Source organism: Lutra lutra, chromosome 17 (assembly GCF_902655055.1).
Source record: "Lutra lutra chromosome 17, mLutLut1.2, whole genome shotgun sequence".
Classification (NCBI taxonomy): domain Eukaryota; kingdom Metazoa; phylum Chordata; class Mammalia; order Carnivora; family Mustelidae; genus Lutra; species Lutra lutra.
This window is the reverse complement of record NC_062294.1, coordinates 12,030,906-12,051,725: the sequence shown is the minus strand read 5'-3', so window position 1 is coordinate 12,051,725 and position 20,820 is coordinate 12,030,906. Positions and strand designations below refer to the sequence as shown.

The window sequence follows — 20,820 nt, the reverse complement described above, 5'->3', positions numbered from 1 at the left end:
ATCCTGCAGTCAGGTCCCACGCCCCACGGAGCGAGCGAGCCAGAGGGCCTGGGGGGTGCTCGGCCCCTCTCCAAGGAGGCAGCAAGCCAGCCTCTTTACCGACAGGGGTGCTCCTCGGGATCCTAGCCTACAAGCTTTTTTTTTTCTTGAAATTGTTAAAAACAGCGGTCCCTGCCCTCAAATGCTCTTAGATCAACCCTCAATGACGATCGCTCCCCACAGAGGAGGTAGTGATCGCCTTCCCGTTACCCAGCTCCCGTGTCTCTGGGTAACCACTCCCCACCCAGCCTACCTGTTCCACTCCTTGGCTTCCAGGGGCCCCAGAGACTTGGATCCTCGACGAGCCCAGTGTAGACCTCCTCTCCCGGGGCCCAGGGAACCACCAGGAACACAGTGCAGGGCTCTTCCAGCTTAATGCCAAGCACCTTCCCCCGGGGCTGGGCGGGCCAGGGCCTCACTTTACCCAGCGGCTGCGAGGCCACAGCTGCTCCACAGGGGAGGAGGTGCCAAAAACTGGACTGGGAAATGAGTCTTATTCCATGTTTTTTTCCCCCTTATTCCATGTTTAAATATGTCCGTGTGCAGGTTGTTGGCTTGATAAAGTTGGAATTCTAACATAAATAAAAGTTCTTCGCTGTATCCTTTTTTATTAATATTATCATCCTTTGCTCCCAATTGCTCCCAATTTCTTGAATTCGAAGGTCTTGAAACAGACCTAGGCTTATCCGTCTGATGTAACATTCTGTCTTTTTTTTAACTCCTTCTGAGACTCTTTTACAACAGTCACTGGGATGCTTGGGTGGCTCAGGCTGTTAAACTCTGGGCTTGATCTTGGCTCAGGTCTTCATCTCAGGGTTGGGAGTTCAAGCCCTGCATTGGGCTCCATGCTGGGTGCAGGGCCTACTTCCATTTTTTTTTTTTTTAAGATTTTATTTATTTATTTGACAGACAGAGATCACAAGTAGGCAGAGAGGCAGGCAGAGAGAAAGGAGGAAACAGGCTCCCCGCTGAGCAGAGAGCCTGATGCAGGGCTGGATCCCAGGACACTGAGATCATTACCTGAGCTGAAGGCAGAGGCTTTAACCCACTGAGCCACCCAGGCGCCCTCTATTTTTATTTTTATTTTTTAAGATTTCTTTTTGCAAGAGAGAGAGAGCGCAAACACAAGCTGGGGGAAGGTGCAGAGGGAGAAGCAGCTCTGCTCGGAGCAGAGAGCCTGATGTGGGACTCAGTCTGAGGACCCTGGGATCATGACCTGCGTGGAAGGCAGATGCTTAACCGACTGAGCCAGCCAGGCCCCCCGGAGCCTACTTATAAATCAATAAGAAGGAGTTACATTTTCTTGGGCACCACTGTTATCCCAAGGACTTTATAATATACAAAAATGCCAGCACTTTTTATAGGGAAGGACATTTAAAATATGGTTTGTCACCACCTATTAACTAAGCTATGAACCTTAAGGTGATGAGGACAGTCTGCTTACTTGAGAGCAAAGTGATGCTGCATCTAAAATGGGAAACACACCCGTGGAATTAATTTAGTGATAATCCTGTTCAATAGAGCCCTAAATCACAAGCACATATTCTTCAGGTGTGGGCTTTCCCGGCCCATATAAACATGTTGCCTCAGGTACAGCTGTCCCACTCAAAGCAAAATTGAGGGGCTCACGTGCTTTAAGCCTAGCTGTCTCCAACAACACGAAATTCTTCTCAGGCACTAAGCAGCCAGGAAAAACTTCTCTTTCTAGATTTAAAGAAAGTTGCTTGTTTGCTTTTGGCAAGGAAGACTTACAGTATTTAACTAGTTTTTTTCTTTTTTACACTAAAGGGTCCAAACAACATAGCAAAAAGAAAAAAAAAATCAAGCCGTTCAAAAAATTAAAAATAGGGCGCCTGGGTGGCTCAGTGGGTTAAGCCGCTGCCTTCGGCTCAGGTCATGATCTCGGGATCCTGGGATCGAGTCCCGCATCGGGCTCTCTGCTCAGCAGGGAGCCTGCTTCCCTCTCTCTCTCTCTCTGCCTGCTTCTCTGTCTACTTGTGATCTCTCTCTGTCAAATAAATAAATAAAATCTTAAAAAAAATTAAAAATAAAACATAAAAATCGTTTTTCACCCCAAACCCTTCCAGGACAATTCTCCAGAAAACATTCCAATGACTGGTGTATGCTTGCATTTATAAATGTATCTGCATATATTATTCTTTTAAAAAAGCAGGAATAGGGGGTTCCTGGGTGGCTCAGTGGTTTAAGCCTCTGCCTTCGGCTCAGGTCATGATCTCAGGGTCCTGGGATCGAGCCCTGCATCGGGCTCTCTGCTCAGCGGGGAGCCTGCTTCCCCCTCTCTCTCTGCCTGCCTGTCTACTTGTGATCTCTCTCTCTCAAATTAAAAAAAAAAAAAAAAAAAGCAGGAATAGGACCACACCTTATACACAGTTTGGGTGTCCTTTCAGTTAATATACATGGGAGCACGTAAAACCTGTGTCCCTGTTTTCCCAATGGTGCATATTATGCTACCCTCTGGACATACCACAGTTTATTTAGGTCCTTCTTTATAAACATTTAAGTTGTTTCATTTTATTCTGCTAGAATAAACAATGTGAAGGTCAACGTTTTCATACTAACATTTTTTTAAAAGATTTTATTTATTTGAGAGAGAGAGAGAGAGAGAGAAAGGGCACAAGCAGGGAGAGCAGCAGCAGGAGAGGGAGAAGAAGACGCCCCCTCCCCTCTGAGCAGGGAGCCCAACAAGGGACTCGATCCGAGGACCCTGGAATCATGACCTGAGCCAAAGGCAGATGCTTAAGCAACTGAGCCACCCAGGCGTCCCCTAACCCTTTTTATTTTAGAAGCATTTTAGATTTACAGGAAAATTGCAAAGACGTAAGAGACAGTCCCCACATGCCTCACACTCAGTCTCCCTCCTTATTAGCAGTTGACATTCGTCTTTCCCTCCGATCACTTTTCTGTTCCAGGATCCTATTCAGGATCCCACATTGCATTTTAGCTGTCATGCCTCCTGTGGTTCCGCTTGGCTGTGATAGTTCTTCAGACTTCCCTTGTTTTTTGATGACCTTGACACTTTTGCGTACTGGCCAGGTGTTTTGTAGAATGTCCGTCAGTTGGGATTTGTCTGATGTTTTTCTCGAGATTAGACTGGGCTTATGGATTAGAGGTGGGGGGGTGGGGAAGACCCCAGAGGAAGAGTGACCTGTTTGTCACACCCTATCCACTATCATATCACACTGTCAACATGACTAATCACTGTTGCTTTTGACCTTGATCACCTGGCTGAGAGAAATATGTTTATAGGGGCACCTGGGTGGCTCAGTGGGTTGATACTCTGCCTTCAGCTCGGGTCATGGTCCCTGGGACCTGGGATCAAGCCCCAAATTGGGCTCTCTGCTCAGCGGGGAGCCTGTTTCCTCCTCTCTCTCTCTGCCTGCCTCCCTGCCTACTTGTGATCTCTGTCTATCAAATAAGTAAATAAAATCTTTTTTTAAAAAAAGAAATACGTTTATAAACTTCCTGTGTTGACATAAGGAAGGTTAAGGTGATGAATTGAGTCTTGAGGGTTTCCAAAGTAAATTGTGGTGGCAAGGCTGAGTATTAGGGGCAGGAGACCCCTAATTCTCTAGGAGACCCTGCCAGGGGAGTGGAGAGAACGCTATGCTACAGTACAATGAACTCTGAGGCAATATTGGAACTATAGAAATACATTACTCAGAATAACCCCAGTGGGGTAAGTACAGTAGTCTTCCCTTATTGCCAGGGGATATGTTCCAAGACCCCCAGTGGATGCCTGAAACTGCAGATAGAAATAAACCTTATATACTGTATTGTGTTTATCCCCATGCACACATACCTATGATAATGTGGGATTTATAAATTATTAAATTATATATAAATTATAAATGTAGTCTCTTTCAACATGCCTTCTCTGTACTGAACTTGGCCCCCATGTAAGGGTGTAAGATGGTAAAGTGCCTACATGATGACCTGAAGTGAGGTGAGTAGCATGAGTGTTGACCTTCAGGCTACTATTGACTTTCTGCCACATGTCAGAAAGAGGATCACTGGCTTCCAGATCAGGGTTGACTGTGGGTAGTTCCACGGTAGTGAGCTGCAGGCAAGGGGGACTACTGTCATGTTACTTAAACTTTGCAGAGGCGGAAACTGAGGCACCATGCCAAGGACACCAGTGAGTTGAGAGGCAGTCCAAGCAGTCTGGACACCGGGTTGCAGGCTCCTACCCCTGTGAGCACTGTCTCACCGATGCTATCCTTAGTCTTAACTTGCATTTCCGTAAGACCGGTTATCTGGCCTTTGGTTTGTTAGCTAATGGAAGTCTTTTCAAGACCTCAGGGTGGTACGCTGTTGGAGCCAGCATCTGGGATCAACCCAAGGTATAATTTCGGTATGACACTGGAATAGGATTGCCGATTTAGCAATTAAAAATACAAGATACCTGGGACGCCTGGGTGGCTCAGTTGGTTAAGCAGCTGCCTTCGGCTCAGGTCGTGATCCCAGCGTCCTGGGATCGAGTCCCACATCAGGCTCCTTGCTTGGCGGGGAGCCTGCTTCTCCCTCTGCCTCTGCCTGCCATTCTGTCTGCCTGTGCTCGCTCGCTCTCCTCTCTCTCTGACAAATAAATAAAATCTAAAAAAAAAAACAAAACAAACAAGATACCTAGTTAAATTTGAACTTCAAATTAACCACAAGCAAGCATGTTCCAGCTGAACTGCAAATTGCCTATGCATCCTGTACCCTGCCTGGAACCCTTCTCTCGGGCTAAAGGGCCCCCAGGTCTGATTTCTGAGGCCACCTCAAGTTTCTGTGACTTACTTCTCTTTCATAAATCTCTTCCCTGCTTCAAAAAGCTGTGGTAAAGTCTGTTGTGTGCCCCTAAGATCTCTTACACCAGGACTCTATCAGTGTGGGAAGGTAAGTGGAAAGACCTGGAAGGCTGAGGGTTTCAAGAAAAGAATGTTGTTGGTTCCCAAAAAGGAAAATGCATTTTGAATGTCTGTGTTCCCACAGTTAGGTGACAGCTCCTTGCTGATGCTGCTTTGCCTGATGTAAATCCAGTGAATCTCTATCTTTGGGATACGTTGAATCTCAAATCTTTAAGCACTAAGTCTAGTAAAGATGTTGCCGTGTATAATAAAGAGCTAGTCAAATTAACTATGTAATGTTAACTATTAATACATTTTAACATTTTTCAAAATAAAAAAAAAGAATGGGAGACAACACAATGACTCATAGAAGAGGAAAAGGCACAGTGTGCTTACTATGCAAAGAGCCTTTCCAGAGAATTCTACTTATGATATCATTATGAAACAAATCATAACATCTGCTTGCCTCATGTTACTTATGTTACGTGCAGGAACGCCACAGGCTTTAGAGTTGGTGACACCTGGAATAGTTCTGCACCTTTGCTTTATAGAGTGATGATTAGGGATTTACAGGAGTCCCGTCCTTGCTCTGCCCACACCCGGCAAAGCGGGGGTGAGAACAAAGGTCTCCGATTTGTCAGCGCCCTTCCCACCGCCCCAGATCGAGAACCCAGAAAGCCCTCCTTATAACCAGCACTGTGCACGCCAAAACGCAAGATCATAGAAGAGCAGGGATGGTGTCCAATTAACAAGTGTGCCTTACAAACGTTTCAGAGTGCCTGAAACCCAACAGATAACTTGTTAAGCGAAGCTATGGAAAAATGGAATCAGAATGAGTGGAACATCCTTTAAGAAATAATCCCTCGAGGGATGCCTGGGTGGCTCAGTTGGTTGGACGACTGCCTTCGGCTCAGGTCATGATCCTGGAGTCCCTGGATTGAGTCCCACATCGGGTTCCTGGCTCCTGGCTCCGCGGGAGTCTGCTTCTCTCTCTGACCTTCTCCTCGCTCATCCTCTCTCTCACTGTCTCTCTCTCAAATAAATAAATAAAATCTTAAAAAAAAAAAAACAATCCCTTGAGAGAAAATGAAACAAGATGGGATCCGGAGGGAGACAAACCATAAGAGACTCTTAATCTCACAAAACAAACTGAGGGTTGCTGGAGGGAGGGGGGGAGGGAGAGGGTGGTTGGGTTATGGACATTGGGGAGGGAATGTGCTATGGTGAGTGCTGTGAAGTGTGTAAGACTAATCAATCACCGACCTGTACCCCTGGGGCTAATAATACATTATATGTTAATAAAAATTTTTTAAAAAATAAAAAATAAAAAGAAATAATCCCTTGAGGGACTCTCGGGTGGTTCAGCCGGTAGAGCGGCTGCCTTCGGCTCAGGTCATGATCCCAGCATCCTGGGATTGAGTCCCACATCTGGGTCCTTGCTCGGTGGGGAGCCTGCTTCTACCTCTGCCTCTGCCTGCCACTCTGCCTGCCTGTGCTCTCTCTGTCTCTGATAAATAAATAAAATCTTAAAAAAGAAAGAAAGAGGGGCGCCTGGGTGGCTCAGTGGGTTAAAGCCTCTGCCTTCAGCTCAGGTCATGATCTCAGGGTCCTGGGATCGAGCCCCGCATAGGGCTCTCTGCTCAGCGGGGAGCCTGCTTCCCTTCCTCTCTCTCTGCCTGCCTCTCTGCCTACTTGTGATCTCTGTCAAATAAATAAAATCTTTAAAAAAAGAAAGAAAGAAAGAAAGAATCCCTCGAGCATCAGTGCATTGAGGCACATTACATATCTGTAAACCCGCAGGTTGATCTTTGCGTGAAACGGTATCAGGAAGTAGGTAGAGGGAAAGACAGTGATTTTCCCTCATGGGGATTCTTGTGGAGCCTCCTAATCAAAGCAAGAACGCCCTCTATGATCCTCTGGATAGATGCTACTAGGAGAATTCTTCCAGTGACCGGGAGCTCACTGCCTTTTGCTAAACAATTCAAAGTTGAAGTCTCCTCTGGTGTAATCAGATACACCGCTCCTGCCCCCACCCCTCCATCTCGCCGATGTCACTTTTCTCTTTAACCCACTGAGCCACCCAAGCACCCCGACTTTTCTCCTTAATATCTCAGCAAGGCAGGCTGTGGGCTGCCTTCCCTACAGCTCTCACTGATTTCCTGGAACCTGATATGGATCCAGGCAGTCTGGGCTGCAACCTATTTGCTTGCAACTCGGAGACAAGATTCAATGCCTCCTTTAACCCATCACTCCATCCTGATCCTTAATCCTCTGCTTTCCTTTCCCCAAACCCAGGGACGCAAAGATACTGAGTGTGGCTGACTTGGATGGAAGGATTGGTTGTAGTTGAGCGTAGAACAGGGAATGATCCGAAAGGGAATGTTAAGTATCACTACTCTGAGAAACTTTTCAGCCATTTCCCCATGTCAGCAAATTTCTCAGCGTGTCCCTCTGTGGGGCCAGACCTTCTGCCAGGTGTCTCTCTCCTCCCCATAGCTCCCCGGGAGTGTGAAATTCCTCTTGCCTTATTAGGAAAACAAAGCTTTATTTTTTAGCATCTTTTTTTGATGGCGTCAGAGGCAGCCCACCTCTCATACCCAAAGGGGCTCATCAAGTTTATTTCCCTAAATGAGAGTACTGTGAGACTCTGAGAGTCACATTATACCCATAATATGTGACACCTGACTTCAGCTTTACTTAACTATTTTACTTTCTCCGTACTTCAGTTTCCGCCTTTCTCATTCACTTCCAGAATTGATACTGGTAGAATCCTCTGAACCACCTCGCCCACCACCTGTATTTTAAACTAGGTTTCTCATTTAAAAATGCAATTTAAAATCAATGTTAATAGCTCAGATTTTAAGGGTACCTGGGTGGCTCACTGGGTTAAGCGTCTATCTTTGGTTCAGGTCATGATCTCAGAGTCGTGGGATCGAATCCCCTGTCGGCCTCCTTGCTCAGCGGGAAGCCTGCTTCCCCCTCTGCCTGCAGCTCCCCCTGCTTGTGATCTCTCTCCCTCTCTGACAAATAAATAAATAAAATTAAAAAAAAAAAAAAGCTCAGGTTTTAGCAGTGCGTGAGACACGTTCATACTCAAGAAGGTGCGGGACAGGATCTCGAACGGCTTTTCTTTTCAGAGGGTTTTGTTCAATCCCTGGATCAATGAAGCTAGGGTGCATTACAGATAAGGCAGATTTTCCATTTCACAAGTAAAGAAACAGGTACAGTCTAGTGTGGATTAATTTTTATCCTCAACCTCGGTTCAGACCTGGGAATTGATCAGATTCTCTGAACAAGGTCTCTGCTGCCACCTGGTGGTAATAATTTCTCAGCTTCAAAGATGTGAATGTTCTGGAAGTCCTGGGCTCTTAAAAATTACACCTTGAGCTCTTTCCGCCCTCTCTACTTCAGATTTTCCAACTCTATCAGAGCCTTTTGTGGAGAAAACAAGAAACAATATATCTTCTATTTGTACTGCACAAACTTTACACTCTGTTGTATCAAATGTGTCCAAAATATTCATAGAAGGGACAAAAAGTTTTGATTCCTTTAAAGTTACAGATTGGGGACACCTGGGTGGCTCAGTTGGTTAAGCAGCTGCCTTCGGCTCAGGTCATGATCCCAGCGTCCTGGGATAGAGTCCCACATCGGGCTCCTTGCTTGGCAGGGAGCCTGCTTCTCCCTCTGCCTCTGCCTGCCACTCTGTCTGCCTGTGCTCACTCTCGCTTCTCTCTCTATGACAAATAAATAAATAAAATCTTTAAAAAAAAAAAATTAAAAAAATAAAGTTACAGATTGACCCAAGTCTTTTAAAGCCAGCAAAAACATTAGTTAGTGGGATGCTTTCCAGATGGGAAAGAAAACTCACTTTTGTTGCACTTTTCTTTCTTTCTTTCTTTCTTCTTTCTTCCTTCCTCCTTCCTTCCTTTCTCTTTCTCTCTTTTTTCTTTTTTAATATCTTTTTTCCATTTCTGATTTCCATTATGAAAAGTAGAAAAAACACAATATTGAGGGGTATTCTAAATTAAGAAAGTAACAGAAGAAGGTAATGTCTGGCCTGGCCCTGGCCTTTAAGACAGAGTCCCTCCCAGCTTGGACCTGTGTGTGCTGGCAAACTTGCAACCTTCCGAAAGCCCCAGAAGGTGAGAGAGAATGTCTTCCTGAATGGCAATCCAGAGAGCCTGACAGCCAAGAGCTGAGTTCAATGACAAAACAAGGTCATTTTAACCTAATCATTTTCTCTTCCTTTATATTATATCTGGACTTAACGCAGCAAAATAAAGGTAGGAATGAAAGATTGTTTCCAGATTTATGCTACTGGAATAAGTATTTTTATGATACAAGAAATGTACTTTTCTCACTGGTCTTCTGTTAGTCCAGTCTCAGAGTTGATTGATGGGCCTTACCTATACATGGACACTCAGTGTCCCTGGCGGCAGCGCTGGGGATTTCTGGAGTCTGGTCCAGTCTCCTAGGATGAGTCGTATATTTTCAAAACAGTGGCAGACGCCACATGTGTCATCGACTCCCGGGAGTTTTAACTGCTTTTCAGACCACAGGTGTGGCTTGAAAATAATGACAACCACCATAAGGGAACAGATGAGAACTAAAATCCAGATGAGACTCTAGACCCTAAGATGGGGGAAGGAATTGATTTTTCCTCTCCTCCGCTGGGCTGGACAGAGCAAGTCCACAAGCCCTTGTATGACTGGTTACAAGATCTGCTGATTGTTACTCAAGAAAATCTTCAGTTAGGTCCAGAGCTGGTCCAGCACATCCCAGGTGATGCCCAAAGCTCATACTTGTTTCTCAGAACCAATTGTGGTGCATCATAGTGTCTCACTTTTCTTTTCTTTTCTTTTCTTTTTTTTTTTTTAGCAATTAAACTTTGAGATAATTATAGATTCACATGCAGTTTTAAGAAATAATACAGGGGCGCCTGGGTGGCTCAGTGGGTTGGGCCGCTGCCTTCAGCTCAGGTCATGGGACCCTCGGCAGGGAGTCTGCTTCCCTCTCTCTCTCTGCCTGCCTCTCCGTCTACTTGTGATCTCTCTCTGTCAAATAAATAAATAAAGTCTTAAAAAAAAATACAGAGACACTGTACCTTTTGTCCAGTTTCCTCCAAAGGCAACATCCTGCAAGACTGCAGTACAATATCATACCCAGGATTTTTTTCTCTCTTTTTTATAGCTTTACTGAGCTGTAATTCGTATTTTAAAAATTGCACACATTTAATGTATACGTTTTGATGGGTTTGGACATATGTATAAACTTGTGATACCATCGCCACAATCAAGGTAATAAACACATCCACATCTCCGCAAGTCTGATCTCACCCAGGATCTTGACATAGATGTGATTCACTGATTATTCACATTTCTGCAATTTTACTTGTACTTATTCGTCTGTAATTCTGAGCAACTTAACACCTGTGTAGGGGTGTATTCACCACAATCAATATACACAACTGCTCCATTGTCACAAGGATCTCTTGTGTGCCTTTGGACAGCCTTACTGCCCACCTGCCCCTCCCCCATCCCCTGACAACCAGTAATCTTTTCTCCAGGCTGATAATGTTGTCATTTCAAGAGTCTTATGTAATGAGAATCATACTAATATGACCTTTTGGGATTGTCTTTTTCTGCTCAGCATAATTCCCATTAGACTCATCCAGGTAGTTACGGGTATCACTGGCTCATTCCTTGTTATTGCTAAGTAGTGTTCCTGGTACAGATGTGCTCTCATTAACCAATCGCTTATTGTAGGACATTTAGGCTAACGCCATTTGGGGGCTATCACAAATCTTGGCCATTTTGGTATGATTTTCTCTGTTTCTTCTTTTTTTTTTAAGATTTTATTTTATTTTTTTTTAAAGATTTTATTTATTTATTTGTCAGAGAGAGAGAGAGAGAGAGCACAAGCAGACAGAGTGGCAGGCAGAGGCAGAGGGAGAAGCAGGCTCCCCATAGAACAAGGAGCCCGATGTGGGACTCGATCCCAGGACGCTGGGATCATGACCTGAGCCGAAGGCAGCGGCCCAACCAACTGAGCCACCCAGCGTCCCTTAAGATTTTATTTTTAAGTAATCCCTATCACCCAAACAGGGCTTGAACTCACAACCCCAAGACCAAGAGTCACATGCTCCACCGACTCAGCCAGCCAGGTGCCCCAGTTTCCTCTGTTTCTCAGGTCTTGCCTTCCTGTGGTTACTTGAACATTTTTAGAATCTCATCTTGATTTATGTATATATTGTTTTCTCCTTTCAAATTTTTCCATTGGGACCAAGCACACAAAATGTAAAATGTATTATTTTAACCATCTTTAGGTTTATATTTACATTGTTGCATAGGCATCACCCCATCCATCTCCATAAATCTGTTCATCTTGAAATTGGAAACTCTACATTCATTAAGTAACAACTCCTCATTCCTTCCTGCCCCTAGCCACAGGCAACCACCATTCCACTTTCTGTCATGATTTTGACAACTCTGAAAACCTTATGTAAGTGGAACCATATAGTCTTATGACTGGCTGATTTCCCTTAGCATAACATCCTTCAGGTTCACCCATTTTGCAGCACATTGCGGAATTCCTTCCTTTATTGAGGCTGAATAATATTCCACTGCATAAATATACCACATTCACTTACCCATTCAACCGACGACGAACTCTTAGGTTCTTGCTTCCATGTTTTAGCTGTTGTGACCAATGCCGCTATGAACATGGTTGTACAGATTACTCTTTGGGCCTTTGCTTTCCGTTCATTCGAGTATGTACCCAGAAGTGAAATTGCCATTAATTCCACATAGAACTGTGTGGTAATTCTGTTTTTAACTTTCTGAGGAACCGCCATACTGTTTTCCACAGCAACTATACCATTTTACATTCACAGTGTTTTTGAGTGTATCACACTATGTAGTTTGGTTAGTGGTGGTTCTGGGTATTACAACATTATGTGTGACACCACAGCCTACTGGTATCAATGTTTTACCCCTTTGGGTGAAGTGTGGAAACCTTCCTTCCATTTAAGTCCCTCTACTTCCCCACTTTTAAATATCATTGTCTTGAGTGCCAAATGATGTTATAATTTTTTTTTTTATTGTTAAACATGATTTATAAAACTATGAGGATAATTATTGCATGGACCCATATTTCTGCTATTGCCATGGTTCCTTCCTCCTTTCTGATGCTCCAACATCCCTTCTTCTAACATTCATTTCTGACTGAAAACTTCCTTTGGCTATCCTTTCAAGGTATGTCCACAATTGCAAATTCTTTTCATTTTCCTGCATTCCGCAGGATAGTTTTGCTGGACATGTAATTCTGGGTTGATAGCTCCTCTTTTTCAGCTCTTGAAAAATGTCCACTTCTTTTTTTTTTTTTATTGTGTTACGTTGGTCATTAGTTTTTGATGTAGTGTTCCTTCTTTCAAGCCTCCAGAGAGAGTATCAGATGAGAACTTAGTTGTCATTTGAATTGGTGTTCTCTTGGAGATAACATGTGGTTTCTCTCTGGTGCTTTCAAGATTGTTTCTTTGTCCTTTGTTTTCAGAAGTTTAATTATGATGTGCTTTGACATGGATTTCTTTGGGTTTATCCTGTTTTGATAAACGAATAAATTAAAAATTTTTTAGACAAATAAATAAATCCCAAGTAGATGAACAGTAGTTTTATGTTTTTCACTAAATTTGGGAAGTTTCTGGCCATTATTTCTTTGAATGTTTTTTTTTTAATTTTTAAAAGATTTTATTCATTTATTTGACAGAGAGGACTAGTAGGCAGAGCAGCAGGCAGAAGGAGAGGGAGAAGCAGACTCCCCGCTGAGCAGGGAGCCCGATGTGGGGCTCTATCCCAGGACCCCGGGATCACAACCCCAGCCGGAGGCAGCTGCTCAACCAACTGAGCTACCCAGGCGCCCCTGAATGCTATTTTTTGAAAGCTTTCAGTCCCTTGAGATTCTGATGGTCCAAATATATCTTTTGTATTGTTCCTAAGATTCTGATCTCTTTTTTTTTTTTTTTTTTCCCAGTCAACTGTTCTCTGTTCAGGTTGGGTAAATTCTAGCCTCAAATTCATGAATTCTGTTTTCTGCCATCTCCATTCTACTCTTGACTTCATCCAGCAAGTTTTAAAAACTTGCTATTGTATTTTCAGTTCCATAATTTCCATTTAGCTATTTTCTTTATAACTTCTTTCTTTGATAAGACTTGTCCATATTTTTATTTCGAGAGAAGTTGTAATTGGTTGTAGAGGCTTTTTTATGATGGCAGCTTTAAATCCTCATCAACAGGACACCTGGGTGGCTCAGTGGGTTAAGTGTCATGATCCCAGGGTCCTGGGATCGAGTCCCGCTTCGGGCTCCCTGCTCAGTGGGGAGCCCGCTTCTCCCTCTGCCTGCTGCAGAGAGCTTGTGCTCTCTGACAGATAAAAAAGTAAAATCTTAAAAAAAAAAAAAAATCCTTGTCAAGAGATTCTAACATCTATTCACCGCAGTGTTGCATCAGTCAATTATTTTTTCTATTCAAGTTGTGTCAGCCTGGTTCTTGGTGAGACAGGTGATTTTCTATTGTATCCTGAACATTTCGGCTATTATGTTAGGAGGCGCTGGGTCCTATTTAAATCTTATATTTGAGCAAGCAGTCACCTTGTTCAGGTTTAATGTTTATAAGTGGGCCTGGCCTACTTTTCTGGGCTGCAGTTCCAATGACAATTTAATTTTCAGAGCTTTTGTGATGTTATTTTGGGATGCTTAATTTATCTGGAGCCACTGGGGCTCCTCTGGTTCCTGCTAATGCTGTCTGAGGGGGCTAAAGGAGTTTTCCAGGCCGGCTGCCTGGTCCCTCTGGGCAGGTAGGACTAAAGAGGCTTCCTGGGCCAGGTGCTGACTATGGTGAGATTCCTCTTGCCAGTGTCTCTGGCCACCTAGTGTCTCAGGGTGAGAGTGCTCACTGGTCACCATGTGTCTTTCAGTGGGGAAAGGGGTCTCAGACCCAGACAGGAGGGAGAGCATCTCCATAGTTGCTAGGCATAAATGGGACTGCCCCCTTCTTGGTGTCAGCAAGTCCCCAATCAATCTTTTGCTGGGGCTGCCTGACTCAGCTGGCCTTGGTGGAGCTCTCATGCCACCTGGGCTGTCTTCTACTGCTAGGCTGGGGGTTGGAAAATGCTGGGAGCAGGTTACTTTCTTCAGCTGGTGGGGGAGGTGGTTGTAAAATGTCCTCCCTCTATGTTGTTCCTCCAGCCCTGGCATCCCAAGCAATTCACCCTTCTCTTTCCACCTTGCAGAATTCTCAGGTTGTCACCTGTACTGTTTCCAGAGTTAACAGCTGCACTTTGCAGGGAGGAGCAGGGAGGAGCAGGGAGAGGCAAGCCTACCCTGTCCTGCCCAGACCAGAGGTCCTGGTCCACTACTGTACCCATTTTGGTATTTCCTAGGTGTATTGCTGCAAATGGAAAGTTCTTCCTTTACATCTATTACTGGAGGGATGTCATAAAGTATTATCAAGTAAGGCTAATTGTGGTGTAAAGCAATAATACAAACACATTATTCTACAAACAAAAAATACCTTCTAGTATTTGTTTGCACATTTGTATGTGAGAAAATTGTGTAAGGATAAGCACAAGGCTGTTAACAGTGATTGCTGGGGAGGCAGGAGGAAGATTATTAATTTTGTCTCCATGTATTCTCTCACCGATTGCAGTGAAAGCTTTTTTTTTTTTTTGAAGAACAAATTAAAATAATTTTTAAAAATCAATTCTGAAGACTGGAAACAACACCAATGTCCTTCAATAGGTGAACAATTAAGCACACTGTGGTCCATCCAGACCATGGAATATACTCAGCAATAAAAAGGGACAAAGCTATTTGGCTGGATCTCAAGGGAATTACAATGACTGGAAAAAGCCAATCTCTAGAAATTATACACTGTATGATTCCATTTATAGAACGTTCTGGAAACTACACAATCTCAGATCTGGAAAACAAATTGGTGGCTTCCAGGAGCTTAGGAGGTGGTGTGTGTTTGAGAGTGTGTGTGTGTGTGTGTGTGTGTGTGTGTGTTGGGGGGACAGTGACAGTGGCTATCACAGGGCAGCATGAGGGACCACTACTCTATATGCTGACTGTGGTTGTGGCGGATACATGAATCTACATGTGATAAAATTGCAGAAAGCTAAACACACACGCATACACAAGTGCATCTAAAATTGGCGGATAAGGTTGATGGATAGTACCAAAGTCAACTTCCTGGTTGTGATATTTATTACAATTACACAAGATGTTCCCCTAGGGAGAAACTGGGTGAAGAAGACACCAGATGACTTTGTATTATTTCTTAGAATCATATGTGAATCTACAATGACCTAAAAATAAAAAGATTAAAAGAATAAATTCTACCAGAGGGGAGTTGGGTGGGGAGATGGGTGAAATAGAGGAAGGGGATTAAGGGCTACAAACTTTCAGTTATAAAATAACTAAGTCACAAAGGTGAAAAGTATAGCAGAGGGAACTCAGTCAATAATACTGCAATAACACTGTGTGGTGACAGATGGTAACTACACTTACCAGGGCAAGCACTGAATAATGTACAGAATTGTCAGATCACTATGCTGTGTAGGTGAAACGAATACAACATTGCATATCAACTACACTTCAATAATAAATAACAAGAAATGAAATCTAAAAAAGAAAAGCTAAAAAATGTTATGAAATGCAATGATGATGATGATGATGATAACAATAATTCTGGCACCATCAGACAGCGGTTCAGGGAAGCATACGCCCCCTGTGCTTGTTCTTAGCGACGGCAGCTGTCTCATCCTGGGAAGCAGTACCAAGGCTGACCATACATTTTTCCCAAAGAGATGATTTTCATCTCTTTTTGTCTTAGAGTCTGCATTCCCACTGTTGCCGTCCTAATTAAGGCACAGAAATAGACTTCTAACCGATGTCCCTTTCCACCATCTCTTCACTTCTAATTTGCACATGGTCAAACTAAGACCTGACCTGTCAGTCTCCCATTTAACCTCCCTCGAAGGCTCCCCATCATCTACAGCAGTTATTTCTCAAGATCCTCAAATCACAGGTGTTCCTAATTGGTCTGCAAGTCAAGCCCTCCAGGGGAAAGAGATAATTTGGTGTGTGTGTGTGTGTTTCCTCAAATTTGACACATAACATTAACTACAATTTTAATAAACATCTAATTTTTTAATTAGTATGTTCTTAATGATATCCCCAAAGACTACATATGTGCATATAAAATTGTGTTGGACATTTCATTTTGTCTATCAAATGAGTGTGTTGTCTATTAAATTTGCATTTTCACTATTTACTGGTATGTATAGCATATCTTCATTTTTCAAAATGGATCAACAGCTTAAAAAGATTAACTGAAAAATAAAAATAGTGATAAAAGTGGACTGATTAACTTTCTTACACACACACACACACACACACACACACAAACTCAAAATGGATTACAGACCTAAATGTAGGACATGAAACTATAAAACTCCTAGAAGAAAACATTGGAAATAATTTATTTGATATTGGCTGTCACAACATTTTTCTAGATACGTCTCATAAGGCAAGGGAAACAAAAGCAAAAGTAAACCATTGGGACTACATCAAATAAAAAGCTTTTGTGCAGCAAGGAAATTATCAATAAAATGAAATGGTATATGGAATGGGAGAAAATATATGCAAATAATATATCTGATCGGGGTTCCTATCCAAAATATATAAAGACATATACAACTCAACATCAAAAATACAAATCATCCAAATAAAAAGGGGCAGAGTACCTGAATAGGCATCTTTCCAAAGACATACATATAGCCAGCAGACACATAAAAAGATGTTCAACATCACTAATCATCAGAGAAATACAAATCAAAACTACAATGAGATATCCCCTTACACCTGTTAGAATGGCTAGAATCAAAAAGACAACAAATAACAAGTGTTGGCAAAGGTGTGAGGGAAAAGGAACTCTCATGCACTGTTGGTAGGAATGTAAATTGGTACAGACACTGTGGACAACAGTAGATTCCCCCCAAAAATTAAAAATAGAAATACCATATGATCTGGTAATTCCACTACTCAGTATTTACCCAAAGAAAACAAAAATGCTAACTTGAAAAGATACATGTTTATGTAGCATTATTTACAATATCCAAGACATGGAAGATGTTATACACAAATCCAAGTGTCCATCCATAGATGAATGGATAAAGAAGATGTAATAAATAGCACATGACATGAGGAATTTAGAAAATAAAACATAAGAACAACAACAAAAAAAGCAGAAACAGACCCATAAATACAGAGAACATGTTGACTGTTACCAGAAGTGGAGGGGTGGAGACTTGGGCAACATGGGTGAAGGGGAGTGGGAGGTACAGGCTTTCAGTTATGCAATGAGTAAGTCATGGAGATAAAGGCACAGCCTTGGGAATATAGTCACTAGTATTGTAATAGCCTATAGGATGACTGATGGCAGCTATAATTGTGGGAAGCGTCTGACCATAGCATAACGTATAGAGTTGTTGAATCACTATGTTTTACACTTGAAACTAATGTAATACTGTGTGTCAACTCTACTTCAATTTTTATTTTTTTCTTAGAGTTCTAGTACTTCATTTTTTTTATCCAACACTTTCATATATCACCCAGTGCTCATCATGACAAGTGCACTCCTTAATCCCCATCACCTATTTAACTTATCCCACAACCCACCTCCCTTCTGGCAACCATCAATTTGTTCTCTATAGTTAAGAGTCTGTTTCTTGATGTGCAGTCTATCTCCCTCTTTCTCTTCCTCTCTCATTTTTTTACCTTTGCTTTTTGGTCTTGTTTCTTAAATTCCACATATGAATAAGATCATATGGCATTTGTCTTTTTCTCACTGACTTATTTTGCTCAGTATAATACTCTCTAGCTCCATCCATGTCATTGCAAATGTCAAGATTTCATTTTTTTTTATGGCTGAGTAATAGTCCATTATATATATATATATATATATATATATATATATATATATATATATATATATGATCACATCTTCTTTATCCATTCATCAATCAGTGGATATTCGGGTTGTTTCCATAATTTGGCTATTGTGGATAATGCTTCTGTAAACACTGAGGTGCATGTATCCCTCTGAATAAATATTTTTGAATTATTTGGGTAAATACATAGTAGTGAAATTGCTGGATTGTAGGGTAGTTCTATGTTTAGTGTACTGAGGAACCCCCATACTGTTTCTGTGGTGGCTGCACCAGTTTGCATTCCCACCAACAGTGCAAGAGAGTTCCTCTTTCTCCACATCTTCCAACACCTGTTGATTCTTCTGTTGTGGATTTCAGCCATTCTGACAAATGTAAGGTATATCATCGCAGTTTTTATTTGAATTTCCCTGATGAGAGGTGTTGAGCATCTTTTCATGTGTCTTTTGACCAACTGTATGTCAAATGCCTGTTCATGTCTTCTGTCCATTTTTAATTGGTTTATTCATTTTTGGGGTGTTTGTTTTCTTTGGGTTTTTAATAGACTCCATGCTGGGCATGGAGCCCAATGAGGGGCTTGAACTCACAACCTTGAAATTAAGACCTGAGCTGAGATCAAAAGTTTGACACTTAACTGAGCTATCCAGATGTCCCTGGGGAGTGAATTTTATAAACTCTTTATGTATTTTGGATACTAACCCTTTATCAGATATGTCATTTACAAATATCTTCTCCCATTCCATAGGTTGTCTTCTAGTTTTTTTTTTTTTTTTAAGATTTTATTTATTTATTTGACAGAGAGAGATCACAAGTAGACGGAGAGGAAGGCAGAGAGAGAGAGAGAGAGGGAAGCAGGCTTCTTGCTGAGCAGAGAGCCCGATGCGGGACTCGATCCCAGGACCCTGAGATCATGACCTGAGCCGAAGGCAGCGGCTTAACCCACTGAGCCACCCAGGCGCCCCTGTCTTCTAGTTTTGTTGATGGCTTCATTCACTGTACAGAAGCTTTTAATTTTGATGTAATCTTAATAGTTTATCTTTTTAAGATTTTATTTATTTGACAGAGAGATGACAAGTAGACAGAGAGGCAGGCAGAGAGAGAGAGGAGGAAGCAGGCTCCCTGCTGAGCAGAGAGCTCGATTCGGGGCTTGATCCCAGGACCCTGGGATCATGACCTGAGCTGAAGACAGAGGCTTTAACCCACTGAGCCACCCAGGTGCCCCTCAATAGTTTATTATTGCTTTTGTTTCCCTTGCCTCAGGAGACATATCTAGAAAGAAGTTTTGATAGCCAATGTCAAAGAGGTTACTCTGTTTCAGGTCTCATATTTAGGTCTTTAATCCATTTTGTACGGTGTTAGAAAAAGTGTTCCAGGTGCGCCTGGGTGGCTCAGTGTTGGAGGACACGTAGAGTAACAAGATGCTGAATCCTGGGCACTTTGGTTCAGGGGCTTCCTCAAAACCTACTGGTGGTCATCATCTTCTTTAGAGAGACTGAAAAGTTTGCGGATTCTGCTAGCTCTTTTGGGTCCCGGGCAACGAGGCACAGTAGTATCAGTGAGTCCAGGATTATCCTTCTTCCCTTTCTTTTTTTGAACAATGACCAAATTGAAAACACTGAGATTGGCATCCACAACCCCAAAGAGATTGGCACTTTCTTTCTCCAGTCCTCCTTGGTCTGTAGCAGGAATGCTCCTTACTCAGCAGCACGCAGACACAGCCTTGGGTCAAGACATGCTGTTTCGTGGGGAAGCCTTGTTTGTCATTGCCACCACTGATCTGGACCACATAACCCTTCCATTCTTCACCCAAAACATCAGCAGCAACTTCTTTGGCCAAACGCTTCTCCTAAAATGTATGAGGTTTCCATTCATCATCCACTTCAATGAGTTCCTCACAGCCAGTAGCTGGGAAAGAGATGTTCAGCTTCACCCGACCACCTCTGAGGTGCCACAACAAAGACAACAGCGTCTTGATCTCTTCATCAGTATTTTATAGTTTTCAGAGTACAGATATTTCACCTCTTTGGTTGGGTATATTTCTAGGTATCTTTTTGATTTGGGTGTAACTATAAACGGGACTGATTTCTTAATTTCTCTTTCTGCTACTTCACTGTTGGTGTATAGAAAAGCAACAGATTTCTATATGTTGATTTTGTATCCTGAAACTTTATTGAATTTGTTTATCGGTTCTAGCAGGTTTTTTGGTGGAGTCTTTAGGGTATCTATATAGAGCATCATGTCATCTGTGAACAGTGAAAATTTTACTTCTTTCTTATTGATTTGGTTGCCTTTTATTTCTTTTTGTTGTCTGCTGTCACTAGGACTTCTAGTACTATGCTGAATAAAAGTGGTGAGAGTGAACAATCCTGTCTTGTTCCTGACCATAAAGTTCTCGGTCCCTGTCCCCGGCCATTTAGGATATTAGTTGTGGGTTTTTCATATGTGGCCTTTATATGTTGGGGTATGATCCCTCTAAATTTACTTTATTGAGGGTTTTTTTTTTTTTAATCATGAATGGATGTTATACTTTGTCAAATGTTTTTTCTGCATCTACTGATCATCACATGGTTCTTACCTTTTATTAGTGTGATATATCACATTGATTTGCAAATACAACTACCATTGCAAGCCACAAATAAATCCCACTTGATTGTGGTGGAAGATTTTTAAAAATGTATTCTTGGTTTTGGTTTGCTAGTATTTTATTGAGAATTTTCACATCTATATTCATCAGGAATACTGGCCTGTAGTTCTCTTTTTTAGGGGCGTCTTTATCTAGTTCTGAGATCAGGATAATGCTGTCCTCATTGAATGAATTTGGAAGTTTTCCTTCCTTTTCTATTTTTTGGAATAGCTTGAGGAGTCGGTATTAACTCTTCTTTAAATGTTTGGTAGAATTTGCCTGTGAAGCCACGTGGTCCTGGACT

The 20,820-nt window shown here is 42.3% G+C and overlaps 1 pseudogene; it reads right to left on the bottom strand.

The window, feature by feature from the left end:
- Positions 1-19,116: 19,116 nt before the first annotated feature.
- On the bottom strand, positions 19,117-20,306 carry LOC125089549 (40S ribosomal protein S6-like; annotated as a pseudogene).
- Between the last annotated feature and the right edge of the window lie 514 nt (positions 20,307-20,820).